Source organism: Drosophila hydei, unplaced genomic scaffold (genome assembly GCF_003285905.1).
Source record: "Drosophila hydei strain 15085-1641.00,03,60 unplaced genomic scaffold, DhydRS2 tig00000379-arrow-arrow-pilon, whole genome shotgun sequence".
In the NCBI taxonomy this organism is placed as follows: domain Eukaryota; kingdom Metazoa; phylum Arthropoda; class Insecta; order Diptera; family Drosophilidae; genus Drosophila; species Drosophila hydei.
The window spans coordinates 406,277-422,500 of NW_022045720.1; the positions used below are offsets into that span (position 1 = coordinate 406,277).

The following is a 16,224-nucleotide window of genomic DNA, read 5'->3' on the forward strand; positions in this document are numbered from 1 at the left end:
TAAAATTTTTATTTATTTTATATAGCTTTTTTTGTCATAGAAATCTATCAACTACCAACTTTCATGCTTCCAAGTATTCCACTTAATGAAATTTAAATTCAAATTGAAATTTCCCCCATACACCTAAATGTGCTTTTCCAGTGCTCCCTTTGCCATCCAATTAGATTTGCATCCAAAGCGCAGCCTAACGAACTTCTCCGTTTCATTTGCAGCTTTCAGAGCAAATTTTACGCTTTGTATATTTGCACTTATCTCCGTCTCTTTCGATCCCATTCGATATCAGAGACATTGATGCCGATGTTTCGGTTCATCATTTTTTCTTCTTCTTCTTCTTTCATAATCAGAACACTCCAGCTGACCATTAACCGCAATCAGCTTCCCACTGTTCTCTGGCTGCTGCTGCAGCAGTCGCCTAATGGTCGAGAGGCCGAGTGGCTCTCGTTGCTATGAAACCCACTTGGGACTAATTATTAGTTTGCCATTCCGTTCGAGTTCCAATTCCATTTACCGTTCATCAGGCTCGTTCATCTCGCGCGCTGAGTGCGAGCGAGCAAGCTATCGAATTGTCGTCACATATCGTCAAGTGATGGAAGGAGGCGAGCAATGCTATGGGCAGGTCAATCAAATTTTTAGGCTCAGATTAGAACACACAGACAAAAAGATATGTGTATGCTTGTGTGTGTGTGTGTGTACATGCTGTACTTGTAAGTGTGTTCGCAAAGCTCTCGACTGACTGCTTGGCAAGCGCGAGGTCAAAGTTCAAGGTTGCCTGCCTGCCACACACACGCACACACAGAGACTTTTGTTGCTGCTATGCGAATTCATTTGGCGTCGTCCGTTTTGCTTGTTTCACATCTGGCAATTAAAAGTACATCTCATACGCTCAATTTAATTGTATTAGAAGCAAAATCTACATAACTTGTCAATTGAAGTAGAAGTAGAAATAGAAGGCGAACCACAATAAACGTCAAAATTTCCACTAAGAATTAGACAGACAGCAAAAGCTTCAAATACGCAAATACTTCAAAGCAAAACCATCTGCATCGTTGCGTTCTCTCTATCTCTCTAATTTTTCTACTTTGCGCTGCGTCGCTGCTGCCGTCACTGCTTTCAGCTGTCTGTTGTTCCTTTTTCGCTGTTTCTCTGCGGGGGCCCGATCTGGCGGTTTCTTCTGCACTTTTTCTTTGATAAGTCTGCGGCGATCATTACGGCTGCTGCCTTTGTTTATGTTGTTGTTGCTGCTGCTGTTGATAAGAATCGTCGGCACACTTTGAAGCTGTTGGCCAATTGCAAATAAAACCGTTTATATACCCTGTAACCACTTAAGGCAATAGACAATGCTGATATTTAAGTATAGTATGTAACAGTCAATAAAACATAACTTCCTTAACGGTAGTTTTTTATTAAAAAAAACAATCGATATACGTTAATCATATATAAAATTAAACTCCATCTATATGTGTACAGGGTATTTTTAAGTTTAATATTTGGGAATGAAGCATGACTGTTGGTTTTTTATCACAAGCGATAAATTAAGAATAAATGGAAGAAGAAGCACTAGATTAGCACACGACGCATTAATAAAATTAAGAATAAACACAAAAGGTAAATAAAACCATATGTGTGCAATGCACTACGCGAAGCAAGATCTGTGTCAAGTGCAGACGCACTGCATGTCAATAAACCGTTCAAAACTAGCTAAAAGCTTAAGATTCGTTTGCCTGTTACATACATTCGCTTAAAACCAATAAGCTCGCCTTATACATTTTCAATGGACTCAAGTATAAGAGATAAGCATGATTTGCGTGTAAGTTACCATGCGTACGTGTGCACGTGTTAGCGTGTGTGTGAGTGTGTGTACAATGCAAGATAATTTGCAAGTTCGATTCTTCTTTCGGCACATTTATCCACTATTGCACTCATGCGTATGCCTCTGTTCGTGTAGCCGTGTAGTGTAAAAGTATATATATATATGTGTGTGTGTGTGTGTGTTTGAGTCTGATTGGCGGCGTCAAGTCATTGTACTTGTGTAAGCTGCAAGTTTCGCCGTCGTCGTCGTCGCTGTGTCTGCCCTTGCATTTGGGCTCTGCCGCTGCTCTCTGCTTGTAATTGGATTTCCGCTGTTTACCAACGAGAGAGCGAGCGAGAGAAAGACAGAGAGAGAAGTGCGAACGCGCAAAGCAGAGCACGATTGAAAGGTGTAGGAGAGGGCGATAAATGCGGCAGCTGTTTGATGATGAATCTTTTGCAAGACGCCGATGTCAACGTCAGCGTCGCCGTTGCGGTACAACTTTCAATTTCGATTGCCAAATGCTCTCTCAGCGGCAACTTATTATGCCAGGGCACGTATCAGAAGGTCCGGACCACCCAAAGGCGCCACCCACCTAGAACATAGAACGTGCTAACGCAAATCTCTCACGCATGGCGCTCTGCGCGCTCTCTATGTCTCACTCTCTCATGTCGTCGTGCTCTCATTTACATCGCCTTGCGTCAACTTCGTGCACTCATTCGCCTCGTTTCGTTTCGATTCGTGACGCCGCCGCTGCTGCTGTTGCTGTTGCTGCTGGTGCTGCTGCTACTGGTGCTAGTGCTGCTTCTTGCTCGCTTGCTTGCTTGGTCTCTGTCTGTGAGCCGTTTCGAACGCGTTGTTCGTTCCGTTCGTCGTTGCCGTTTCGTTTTCATCATATAACGTATAAGCAACTTCGCTCGTGCGGCAGTTCGTGTGACTTTTCCTATGAAAAAAATTGTATTTTGCTAGAAAATAAATAATAATAAGCATTTATAAAAATATATATTTAATGCCAATCAAGCCACAAAGGCCTAACGAAAAAAATATAGAAACAAAAAGTTGCATTAAACGCGCGCGCGCCCCTCATATTGAAATATTCAATTTTGTAATTGTTTGTGCGTGATAAATGTGCCGAAAAGTGGGCTAAGGGGACTGTTGCTGCAGCAGCGGCACCGCTAGCGGCAGCTGTGCGGCGAAGAGGGTACGCCGGGACGGGCCGAACGCGGAGCAACAGTAGCCAACGTCCAATCGAGCAACTAATTCGCCGAGTGTACATAATAAATAAAATTGCAATGCACAAGTGCAAACGGCGAAAGGCAAAAACAAGTGGAACTGACAAATAAACAAAACGCAGCAGCGGCCGCACACACACACATTCGCCAACACACACACATAAGACACATTCGTGTGAGAGACCGAGAAAGAGAGCGCGGGAGGGAGACAGAAAGCAAGTCTTAAAGAGCGCCAACCAGAGAGTGAGCAAAAGGTAGCGGAGAACGCGTGAGCAACTACTAAAAGTGCAAACTAGCGTAAGACAACTACAATACAATAACAACAGCAGTAGCCATGCCGCTGAACGAAATTAATTAGAAAAAAGAAGCGCCCAAACGACCTCATGGCAAAAATTTTAATGTTTTAAATTAATTGCGGCCGAGACGCGATAAAAAAAAGCAACGGCAACAAAAAAAAACAGTCCAACAATAACAACAACAGTTGACAAAACTGTTGATTTTTATCGCGCGCCGTAAATGCGAAAAACGTAAAATGAAAAGCAACAACAACATGAGCGAAACTCAATGAAAATCTTTGCTATCGCCCAAGTACATAGCGTGCTCTTATATGAATGTGTCTGTGTGCGAATGTAGAAGTATGCATGGGTGTGTGTGTGTACAGCCGCCTTATAAAACGGCGCTAAATTGACATCGGGCTTCCCAAATTGTCGCGTGGCTGGCTGTTTGCTTTAAATTTGTATTTGCACTTGAAAAAGCAAGACACGCACACGCACACACCCACAAACAAGCACACACATTCACGCACACATATACTTAGAACATTAGCAGACAGCAAACAGCGAATAGTGCATACGCTTACTTTCTATATACCCATATGCAGCTGAATAGCAATACATATTTATCCTATATTTTTTAGCAATGCTGTCTCACTTAATATTCGCACATTCCTTTCGCGGTGTGCTAGTTATTAAGTGATTAACTCTTCTAATTATGCGTGTGTGTGTGTGAACAACCAATGCGACTAATTATATGGTCGTCTTATACCCATGCACATTCTGCATGCTCTTCGCTCTTTAGCTAGTCTTAGGCTTAAGCGCAGCTCAGTAATAGTTAAAGAGTATAAGCACAGTATGCGTTTCGTTTCGTTTCGTTTCCATTCTGGTGTACCTTGCTCGCCTAATTCAACTTGTGATCTCTCAGCTGCCGATTTTGAAGCTCTTGTGCTTCGCTTTAAATGGGACTTAAACCAGTAGGGGGAGGGGGCTTTACAGACTTTTTACTTCTATTTCAACTAATTTGATATCATTTCTTTGCCGCTGCTTCTGTCCTTCTGCCGCTGGTGTGCATTCAAACGAAAACGAGAACGAAAATCAAATCAAATCAAATTGAATTTTCAGCACAGTAAAACGGTTTGCCATACATACCTACCGCCCACCCTTGCCAGCCACGCCCACACGCCGCCCAGTTGCCAAGAGCAGACAGCGGACAGGATACGGGAGACGTGCGTCTCCTCGTCTCCTCAAACTTATTGTAAATAAAGTTGAATGGATCACTGAATCAGTTGCTGTCTTCTTCTTCTTCGTCTGCTTTCTTTTCGCTGCTCAGCGAGCATCAACTAATGGGAAGCGCTGTTGCCGCACTTCTCTCTGTCCCCCCTTGCCTTCTGTCACAACTCTATCGGCAGCGCTGCTGGCGTTGATTAAAAAAATGTAATTTACCGTTCAGCAGCTGGCTCGTCCGATGCTCCGGTCAACATTTATACTATATACAGACATATATATATATTTGTTTGCCAAGCGTATTTCTATTTGCTGCTTGGCTTGGCCGATGCGGCGCGTAAATTAAAAGCGGATGCCAAAATAATAGTAAACAAACAGTGTCCAAGTAGTGGGAACAGTGGAACTGGGCTGAGTGACAGAGACAGCTGAGCTGTCGGCGGCATTAACGTTAACGTCAACGTCAGCGCCGCCGCTGCCGTCGCCTGCTGCTTTGCATAAGCCAAACGCAACAACTTTTTACCTAAACAAATCAAAAAGTTTTTTTGGGGCCCACGCCAAGGGACATGAAAGGACAACACTTTCTCGCTCTCTCTCTCTCTCTCTTTCGTTCCCTCACTCACTTTCTCTGTGTGTGAGGAGTAGCAGCTTCTGCCTATGGTTCTTTGTCTTCATTTTCATCTTGTTTATCGTCTTGGGAGAGCGGGCGTTGATGAAGTATGGCAACAGGGCAAACTGCAACTTTTTAGGGCAATATTTGTGAGCAACAATTAAGACGAAACGTAATTAAATTTATAGCCCAGCAAAGAGCTGAGCCGAGCTGAGCTGAAAATCTGCGCAAACTGAATTTCCATTTAGCTAACAAGACATTTGTTTCGATCCTATGCGTTTCACTTCTAATACGACTGATATGCAAAACAACTTCCCTTTCACTTATGTTCCACCTGTGCAAATGGAATTCCATGTTCGCAGCAGTTCCTCAATTGTGGTGCTGCCTGTACGAGTTGTGGTTTGGCAAATATTCGCATAGAATCCGTACGTGTCTACGCGCGCTTATCGAGCTTTTAAATAATTTATAAAATGTACATGGCTGAACCATTATCATTTCTATTGTTTTTTTTTTGCCCACTTTTTATTTGTTTATTGACCACACCTGTCACGTAGTTGGCTGGTGTGCACGCTATTTGAGACATCAGTGTTCTTGTTGTAATGGTCAGCGCCATAATCTTATTTATATGATTCAGTTTCACTTGTTCCGCAGTGAACAGCTCTCATGTAGCTTTTTGGGACATCACTGTATTGCTGTAAAAGTTGATCAGATCAGCACACGCTCAAATGTGAATATACGATTCAATTTCACTTGTTCCGCAGTGCACAGCTGTCACGTAGCTTGGCTGACGGCTGATGTGCACACATTTGGGTTGTCACTGTTCAACACATCGGCATGTACTAATACTTATATATAATTCGATTTTAGTTGTTCCGCGATCTGCGCCCTTTTCACACGATATTCAGTTGATTCGTATAAGAGAGTCAAACAACCTTACACAAGACGAACACCGTTAGGGTATTTCGTTTCTTTCCATTTCTTTTTTGCTTACGCTCTGCGAAACTAATTGGATTCTCTTTTGCAGCGCTTAACTGTTTAAGCAAATTACCAATGCTCAAGCATTTAGAGCTTGTCGAGTGGTTGATTGATTGATTGATTGGTTGGTTGATTGACTGACCAATGGCAGCCACTCAAATCGCTTTGATTGACTAAATGTACGCGTTGCTCGGTTTTGCTTGCAATTTTTATGCAATTGCGATTTATTGGACGATTGCATTAGCATGTCAATGGTTTAGATGGCCACACCCACAACTAATACACACACAGAGACACGCGCGCACACACACATGGACAACTAGAACTGAAACTTGCGCAAAAAAGTTATTGATTTTGTTTTGGCGGTTTTTTAGCTTCCACTTTTAGCTAGTTTTTTTGTCTACTATTTTTTTCTATGCTTTCATTTATTCTTTTGGCTTTTTTTGTCTGTAGGTTGGTCCATACACATACACATACACGGGGACAGAGTTGGGGCTTGGGATTCCGGGTCTTTGGCTGCGTTACTTTAGCGATAAAATTTTTATTTATTGATTTTCATTTATGCTCTCCATGCGGTGTTTCACCCACTAAACAGCTGCTGCATGTTTTATGTGAAAACCACCCAAGCACCCAGGCATCCCACCACCCCACCACTTACCCATCCATTCCGCTCTTGGTGCCAGCTTCCGAATGAGCAACTGCTGTCCTGCTGTAACCAGCTGTGACTGCAACCACCGACGCCGCGTGCAGCAATTACATCTTTTATCCACTAATAACGGTTTTTATGGCCCTCCTGTTCGGATGACAAGCAGGCAGGGGCAGGTAGACCCATTTATAGAATAGTTTCAAAACAATATTTAGGAGTTATCGAAGCTGTGAATCGCAGCAAAATTGTCGCTGGTTCATTTGGCAGTTCAAAGGAACTAATGAATGAATGAACAAATGAACTACATCGTAATGAAATTGAAAAGAGGAACGAGTAGCATATGGAACTATTATAGTAAATGGTGTTGTATAACGCAAGACATTTATGGCAGTTCAAATGAACTAGTTCACTGTTTAGTCATAATTTGCGCATCAAAAGCTTTTTAGCTCAAAAGTCATCGAAATTGGAACTACTATGTGGATCCTTAAGTATGAAATTTGATTTCAAAAATATGTAATTTTTATTATTTTTAAATAAAAGTTTTTATAGGATATGCTAACGAATCTGAACACAACACTTAAAGTTTTATTATTATATAATTTCGTGCTCATAAAAATAGTAGTGCTGCACTACATCAAACTTAAGCTAAAATGAAAGAGCTCCATACTATTTTAATGAGCATATCTAATTTTTGCTTATTAAATTTCTCTTCATATGTTTTTTTTTCAAAATTCTTTTTAGAATCCTCTAAGGGCACATAACTTGAACTTTCTATATAGAAATATTTTCCATGGTTTTGTTTTTAATACCACTAAAATATTTATATTTTGAACTTTACAAGAATTTTAGTATTTGCTTTAGTTTTTTCTCCAACTTTTTTTTTATTAATTGAAATTCCAATTTTTTAGTTTTTTTATTTTTATTTTTTCTTTTTTCATAGTAATAATTGAGAAATTCCAAACAGCTCCAAGTATTTGTCGATTTTGTCCTGTTGACCATGTGTGTGTGTGTGTAGGTGTATGGGGTGCATAGGTAGAGCATAATATAGTGGATCTATAATTAAAGAATCTTATTAAAAAATAGCAAAAGAAGCCGCAAGGCAACGCCAACAATTCCAACCAGGACCAGGACCAGGACAACCTCGCCATAGCAACGGCCTTCTTTCCACTTACTTCTCATTAGAGCGAGAGATAAAGGCAGAGAGAGAGGGAGAGCGGGGGAGGGATGAGCGTAGGGACGGCGCGGGACAGGGGCGCGTTGGTATCTAGGTTTCAGCTTTTGTTCAGGTGGAAGTTTTGTATCTGCTGCTGGCAACAACTTTTTCTTCTTTTGCTGTTGCTGCTGCTGCTGCTTTCTCTTCTGGGCGCCATAAAATGTGTGTTAAATTATTATGAATGGGCCACGGCCCGCTCGAATGGAATGAAGAAGCTGGCCTGCTCCTACACTATGGGACCAATAACCATTTCCTCTGGCATAAAACAAAATATAAATAGTTTATAGAATGTGAACATTGTAAAGTGGACTTTAGCTTCTATGGAAGATGGGCATCAAAGTGAACAGCCTTTAGTTAACATAGATGACAGTATATGTAACAGAGGTCAGTTAACAGAGACTACATAACTTATAACAGAAATTGGATAGCACAAAAGATAGATAGCTTAGTTAGTATAGACTGTTGATAATATTGGGTAACATTCAAGAGAGTTTGAAGAGCTTAGTTAGCATGGACTGTAGTTAACATGAGATAACTTATAGCAGTTGACAGAGAATGTAGTTAACATGGCATAACTCATAACAGAAGTTAGATAACATAGACTGTAGTTAACACGAGTTGACATAGAACAGAGTCTAGTAAACAGAGACAGCCATTGACATGAGCTAACCTATATAACAGAAAATAGCTTACATTAACAAATAGCGGAGTTAATGATCACATTGATGAAAGCACATCTGAACTTAACAGCTGTAAGCATAACAGCTGTAAGTCTTGCCTAGCATACGACTTTATGTTGAAAAACCGAAATGCTTTGACCATTGTTCACTGATAAACTCCGAAGATAGGCTGCATATAGATCTAGATAACTGTCATAATATAACAAGGCAAATTCTTATTTATAAATGTTTCATGTTTCCTGTTTCCAACTCCTACAAATAGTAAAAGCTTTAAGCAAATACTTTGCTGTTCAATCCAGATCACGTCAAATTTCAGCTACTATATCTTATCAATTTCAACAATGAGGAAGTAAGTCCTAAGTCCTTATGCTCAGGAAATATATGCTCTTTACCTTCAAAGTGCTACGTGTTGAACTCTTATGGTAGATTTATGTATATCCATAAATATATCATATACATATATATTTTTTTTTTGAGATATATATATATATATATACATATATAATATTCAACATCTTTTTCGCTCTTAAGCATTTTGCATTTTATCTTTTGTTCGCTTCAAAACTCAGAATTGTTCATCTATTAAAACAGCTTTATTATTATTCTTTATTGCGAGCTTTCCTGATGCCAGACAGAGATGTAGAGAAAGGCAAGAGAGAGAGAGTGGTGTGTGAGAGATTCAGTGCATGAGATGGGAATGGGATGGGATGGGATGGGATGGGAAGTGCGTTGTGGATTGATGTCTCCTACAGACGCCTTGGCACATTGTCGACAGGCCGGCATGTGGATTTTAATTTCCGTTTTCCGTTACATGCCGCTGTCATCGTTATCATCATCGTCATCGTCATCGTCATCGTCAGCGTCATCACTGTCCCAGTCGCTGCTGTTGTTGTTTTTCTTATAGTTCTTTTACAGTCTCCTTGTTACTGTTGTTGCACGGATGGCATTAAACAAGACGATTTATCCTGTGCTTAGAAATCCATTTGTAGCTACAGAATGCAATTCAAATCAGTTAACCAACACTGTTCCGCGCATAACAATTGCTGTCAGTGTTGAATAGCACATGTCAAGTGCTTGAAGCACTGTTTCTGTTATGAGTTTTCTTCCGTTTGATGCAGATGAATATCTTTTTGAAGATGATATGAAGTATGTGGGTATGCGGAATGAATATGAATGCAAATTTGAATATGAGCATGATAATGAGTATGAGAATATGAATGTTAGTGTTAATAGTAATATTAGTACGAATATAAATATGAATACAAATAGGTATTTGAGCATGAGTATTAATATGAATATGAATATGAATATGAATGTGAATATGAATATGTATATGAATATGAATATGAATATGAATATGAATATGAATATGAACATGAACATGAATATGAATATGCATATGAATATGAATATGAATATGAATATGAATATGAATATGAATATGAATATGAATTTGAATATGAATATGAATATGAATATGAATATGAATATGAATATGAATATGAATATGAATGTGAATGTGAATATGAATATGAATATGAATATGAATATGAATATGAATATGAATATGAATATGCATATGAATATGAATATGAATGTGAATATGAATATGAATATGAATATGAATATGAATATGAATATGAATATGAATATGAATATGGATATATATATGAATATGAATATGAGTATGAATATGAATATGAATAAATAGTAATAAAAATATTAATATTAGTATGAACTTGAGTCTGAAAATTAGTTTGAATATTCATTTGATTTATATGAATATGAATATGAATATATACTTAAAACTGAATTTATCTAAATGTGATTATAATTATATGTACACAACTCATGACTGTCAAACGAGACTAACTACTAGCTATTAGAAACAATCTGTTTTCCACTTTGAATATCCGAGCGGCCATTAATGTCGAGTTGATATTATAATTTATAGATTTGCTAAATAGCAATTGTATATGAGAAATATGCACGACTCTAACCTTTGTGCAACTAGTTGTAATGAATCTGGCAACTACTTATTAACTATAGCAATTGAGCTAACTGAATCGCGTGACCTTGCTGTGGCTCCATAGCTACATAGACAGAGACAGACATATACAGATGGCACATTTTGTCAGCAATCTGTCAGCTCGAGTTGAACAACTGATAGCTGACCATTATAATGGTTGGCAGAATTTGACTTGAAAACAAATTTCCATTACCAAATCCTCGGTTGCTGCTGCTGCTGCAACGCTGCTGCTTTGTCTTTGAGCCAAAGTTGTTTGGCAAAACTTTTGCAAGAGCAATCATTGGAGGCAGCAACACGAGCTCGAGCACGAGCTGGAGCTGGAGCTGAAGCTGGGTCAGGAAGTATTTGAAATTGCATAAAGTCGCTCGACTGCTTGTGGTCAAAAGGATTTCAATTAAAGTTGAGCGTCGTTCTCCTGCTCCTTCTCCTTCTCCTTCTCCTGCTGCTGCCCTCCTCTCTTCCGCTCACAAACAGCTTATCCAGAGCTGATAGAAAGGACAGTCGGCAGCACTCTGTATTAAGTGTAACACACATGCCCAGCCGAGCTGCCTTCATTAAAATAAAACGAAGAAGAAGAAGAAGAGCAGCAAAGTGTGACCAGTCATGCAAAAAAAACGGCAAACACAAAAAAAAATATGCAACTGCATTTGCCATGACCTTCAGATTGACTTTGACTTTTTGCATCGCTGCTGTCACTTGCCATGTTAACCTTTTAGCCAACTTGAATATGACGAATATTGATGAATACTTTGAATGCGCTGAATAAATTGAGTTAGCGGGAAAATGTCAACTTGCGATTAAAACTCTGGCAATTTCGCGAAAATCACGAGATTTAATGAGCGGAAATCAATTAAATAAAATTAAATTAAATTAAATTCAGAAATATTTAAAAATATATACAAATATATAAAAATAAACACAAATATATAAAAATAAAATATGCAAAAAAAAGGGAAAATATAAAAGTTCAAATTAATAATAAACATAAAATAAAATCAAACAAAAAATTAGAAAATATTTTTGAAGAAAGTATTGAAGAAAATAAAAAAAAAAAACATTTTAAAAAACTTGTAAATCTAAAAACATATATACAAAAAAAATAAAAGAAACAATTATATTAAAAAAATATACAAATTTAACAAATTAATATGAGCTCAATAATATGCGCTCAATTAATGAAAACTAAGAAAAAATATTTATATTTTCTTTTTTTCTTTTGCTTAAAAATTGTAAATTAGTCTATTTTTTTTTTTAAATATTTTTAACATTTTGCTATTCATATTCATATTCAATATATTTTGTATAGATTTCAATTAAACTTAATTTTTGTATTATTTATAATTTAAGTAGAAAGAGTTTAAAATAAAATTAGTGAAGTGATTCTAGTTGACCTTTCGCTGCTTTAACGATGTGTGAACTTATTGAATACCAGCATTTAGGAGGTGTGTCCAGCAGCCATTGTGTGTGTGTGTGAGGAAAAGAGAGTGTGAGTCAGAGAGAGAGAGAGAGAGAGTGAAGTTTAAGTAAATAAAAACGTGCGCTGCATGACATTAAAGTTGATCTAATGACCGCCTACGTGAGGCGACTGCCCAACGGCCGCAATATTTATGGCCAAGCATTTCGGTAGCGTTGCAAGGTCTGGGCGGCAGGCGGCAGGCGGTAGGCGTGCCCATTAATGGCTACAAAGCGGATTAGCCAACTGGCGGCCTTGCGGTGCCCCAAAAGTACACGAATACACACACACACACACACACACACACACATCTAATATAAGAGCAAAGAGCATTTTTAATGCAAATTGTTAAAATGTCAGAATGTCTGAAAGAGAGGAGAGAAAGTGAAAGCAGAAGCAGAAGAGAAAGAGAAAATGTTGAAGGCAGAAGAAGAACAAAGTAAATAACATTCAGAGGACCACAAGACGCGCTTATTGCACAAACACAATCAAATTATTACGGCGCAGTGGCGGGCGGAGACAAAATTGGATGGGCGTGGCAGGTGTAAGGAGTGGGCGGCGCGTGGAGAATTGGGAGGCTGCGGGGTGTACGTTGGCTGCGCATGCAAAGGCCATGAAATAGAATTAAAGCACTTAAAAATTTTCATTTCATATATTCAGGCGCGCAGACGAAGCGGCCGCTTGACGTGGCACACACACACATTTTGGTAGCAGCAGCAGCAGCAAACGCATAAATATTAATAAAGACATCAAGAATTGATTGGATCGAACTGCTTAGAGATAGCCGCGTGATGCGCTCCGACAGGCCCGAATTGCCTCAGATTATGCTTTAGTCCCTTCATTTTCGATTTATTCGAGTTGTCTGCTTTTATGTAGTATATTGTCTGCTTCTCCAGCCGCAATCATAATGTTTTATTACACACACACACACATACGCACACGCACATTCACATCTATTTAAATTCCTCAAAATTTACAATCAGCCTTTAAGGTGTGTTGCTTGAGCAGATGTGTGAAAAGGCAGCTGGATGGAAGGGAAGGGCACACAAATGTATATAAATGATAATCATTTCTTTGATTGCCCACATCATCGATAATTATCGATAAGTTAAAATTGATGTGAAGTCATTGCAGAGTTGATAGAAATGCATATATAAAATGTTGTTATCGATAACCATAAAAAGCTTATATTAAACAAAATTGTTAAGACTTCAAGCTTAAGGCTGCGGACTTTGGGGTTTCTTCGCCAATATGTTCAAATTGAATAATCGATAACTATCGATAAATCAGCAAATTTTCACATCGCTCAATTTTACGACTCGACTTTCTTTTAACACAATACAGCTGAGTGTTTATGAAAATTAAATAGTAAATATATAAAAAATATGTTATCGATAACAATCGATAACACTGAGTAATCAATAATAAACTACAATTTTGAGTTCAAGCTGACAGCCATGAAACTGTGAGCCATTGAAATGATCGATAACTATCGATAACAACCAACTCACTTGTTTTAGCATTTCTCCAACATAAACCAAATAAAATTGGCTTTAGACTTATGTGTAGCCTACCCTTGTGGGTATACGTATATATTTGGTGAGCTTAAAAAAGTGAGGCTTTAAATATCAGGCCAAAGGGGTGAGGCCAAGGGAAGTTCTTCGCTGTTTTTGGCTTAATGAGTTGCGCAAATGAAATGCAAACAAAAATATGTTAAAATTCAATTTCAACTTGAGGCAGCAGACAGAATAAAACCAAGGCACATGCACAGAAAACTTTTTGCAAAGGTTGATGCTCGCAGAGAGGGAGTGACAGAGGCTGAGGGCTGAGCAAAGGGAGCAAAGGGAGAGCGAGTGGCAGCTAAGCAAAGGCTGACAAACAGCTGTAAATTGTGCGGTCGCCTAATGGCGTTTGGCTTGATGTTGATTAGGCGTCGCTTTAGCTGATAAACTCGCTGCTAACCGCAAAGACACCCCGCCACGCCCACACATACACAATAAAGGGCCGACAGACGTGAATGCCCGCCCACACGCTGCTTTTCATATGGAAATTTTTGTTAGCCACAACAACAACAACGAAAACAACAGTCGAAAAAGTGAAATGTAAAACTTTTTGGCACAAATATTTTTTATGCAAATTGTTTTGGCATTTATTCATTTATATATATATGTGAGTGTGTGTGCGTGTGTGTCTCTCTCTCTGTGTTCTTCTACTGCCCACACTCTGGCATTGTCACAATATCATTGTGGCTGGCATTTTCATAATTTAACTTTCGAGATTTAACGTTGCTGCAAGTGCAGTTCATTTGCTGGCAGCCAACTTGATTAGTGGCCAAGGCATGCGCAGATATATACATATCTACATGCATATATATATATTTATATATGTCTCTATTATATGTATATATATCCTGCTGCCCTTGGGGCGCACTTTTGTGTGACACTGCTTCGTTTGCCAACAACAGCTGTGAGAGGAGCAACAACTGCAACGACAACAGTAGCACCAGCAGCAGCAGCAGCACCACCAGCAGTAGCAGCACTTGAAGAGGCTCAAGGATCCTCTTCTGCGCGCCAAGTTGTTTTTCTTCTCATTACTGTTGTTGTTTTTCCTTTTAGAGCTTTCACTTTTCTCACGTCGCATGTCGTTGTTTTTTGTTTTCATTGCATTTTGTTAATGAGAATTTGCTACGCGACGAGCTATAAGAATTGCACTTGTTGCACGATTGCTTATTAAATGCACCCGGTAGCTGGGCGAAAGTCTTCAGCTATATAGAATTAGCAAAAGTATTAAGCAAAGCTTTTGCCAAAAACCAGTTGGGAATTCGAACTAGCAATCATTGCTGTGTTACAACCTGTTCGCCTGGGCTTGCATACCCAGCTCTTGGCGCAGCCATTCGGCAGACAAAGCAAACGAAACTTGTGCCAAAATGGCACATAAGAGGCAGACGGACGGCCAGCCCTTTCGGCTGGCCAGTCTCAACAGAGACAACAGTGGCAGCGAGCGGGAGACCGGCTGAGGGCAGGGCGAGAAGCAAGAACAGATGGCGCTGTCGCACACTTAATGTTGTTGCATACTTTTGAGGTCCTTGTGCTAGTAACGTTTCCGTTCATTCTACATTTGCACATTTTGTTGTGTGTGGAAACGTATTATTTGCATGCCATATGATTCTCTCTCACTCTCTCCCACTCTTTCTCCATCTCTCTCTCTGGCTATAAATTTTCCTATGTTGATTATTTTGTAACTTGTAGCACAAGAGTTGCCTAAAAAACACAGAATTTGGCAACAACCCAAAAGGTTTCTATATAAATGAGACAGTTATTTAGGTATATGAATAGTCATCTATATAAATATATATTTCTGAATATATTTAAACGAGCTTTCGAAACATAGAAATTAGTATTAAAATTTCTTTAAATTAATCGATTGCTGTATAAGTGTAAAGGAGCCTTTCCTTTGGTATTGTAATCGTAGATTGCAGCGCTATTCCATGTGATCGATTAGAGTTATTATCGATATCGATAATATCTAGCTCTGGACTTGGCTTTTGGGTTTTCGAGTACTTAGATCTCGTTTATGTTGTATGTAGACATCGATAACAATTTTTACATTTATGATAATGCCTTAATGACACTCCATATTGATATCGATATCTTATTAAAATGGTGTATATCGATGTCGATGTATGGACTGGTACAGTTATGATGATATCGATATGATAATGCTAAGATAATAATATATCGATATCAATATCGGTATCAATTCTTTCACCATGACCATTCTATATATGATATATTAATGCTTTATATCAATATCGATATTAATTCTTACAAGTATGATAATGCTTAATATAGATATCGATATGTTAATGGTATATCGCTATCGATAGCAGTATAAATTATCTTATTTATTATAATGATATATCTATATATATATATATATGATTTCATATGAACTTCAATTTCAACTTTGAAGTTTGCTTACCTGTCATATGCGTTCATAAGTACATTACACCTGCTTATAGTATATACGCTCCGTTATGTTTTCTCCTTTAGTGTTTTTTTTTTGCTTTTTCTGACATTCTTATAGCTGCTTTCACAATTC

At 38.6% G+C, this 16,224-nt stretch overlaps 1 protein-coding gene across 5 annotated transcripts in view; it reads left to right on the forward strand.

Annotated features, from left to right (window-relative positions):
* LOC111601641 (cAMP-specific 3',5'-cyclic phosphodiesterase) overlaps positions 1-16,224 on the forward strand; it is a 113,238-nt gene that overhangs the window by 49,009 nt on the left and 48,005 nt on the right. The window contains exon 1 of one of the 5 annotated variants that reach the window (XM_023318320.2): positions 3,168-3,275. The exons of the other annotated variants lie outside the window; for them this stretch is intronic. The gene's annotated coding sequence lies outside the window, so the exon portion shown is untranslated. Of the gene's footprint in view, positions 1-3,167; positions 3,276-16,224 lie in introns of those variants that run through there. 5 annotated transcript variants of the gene reach the window in all.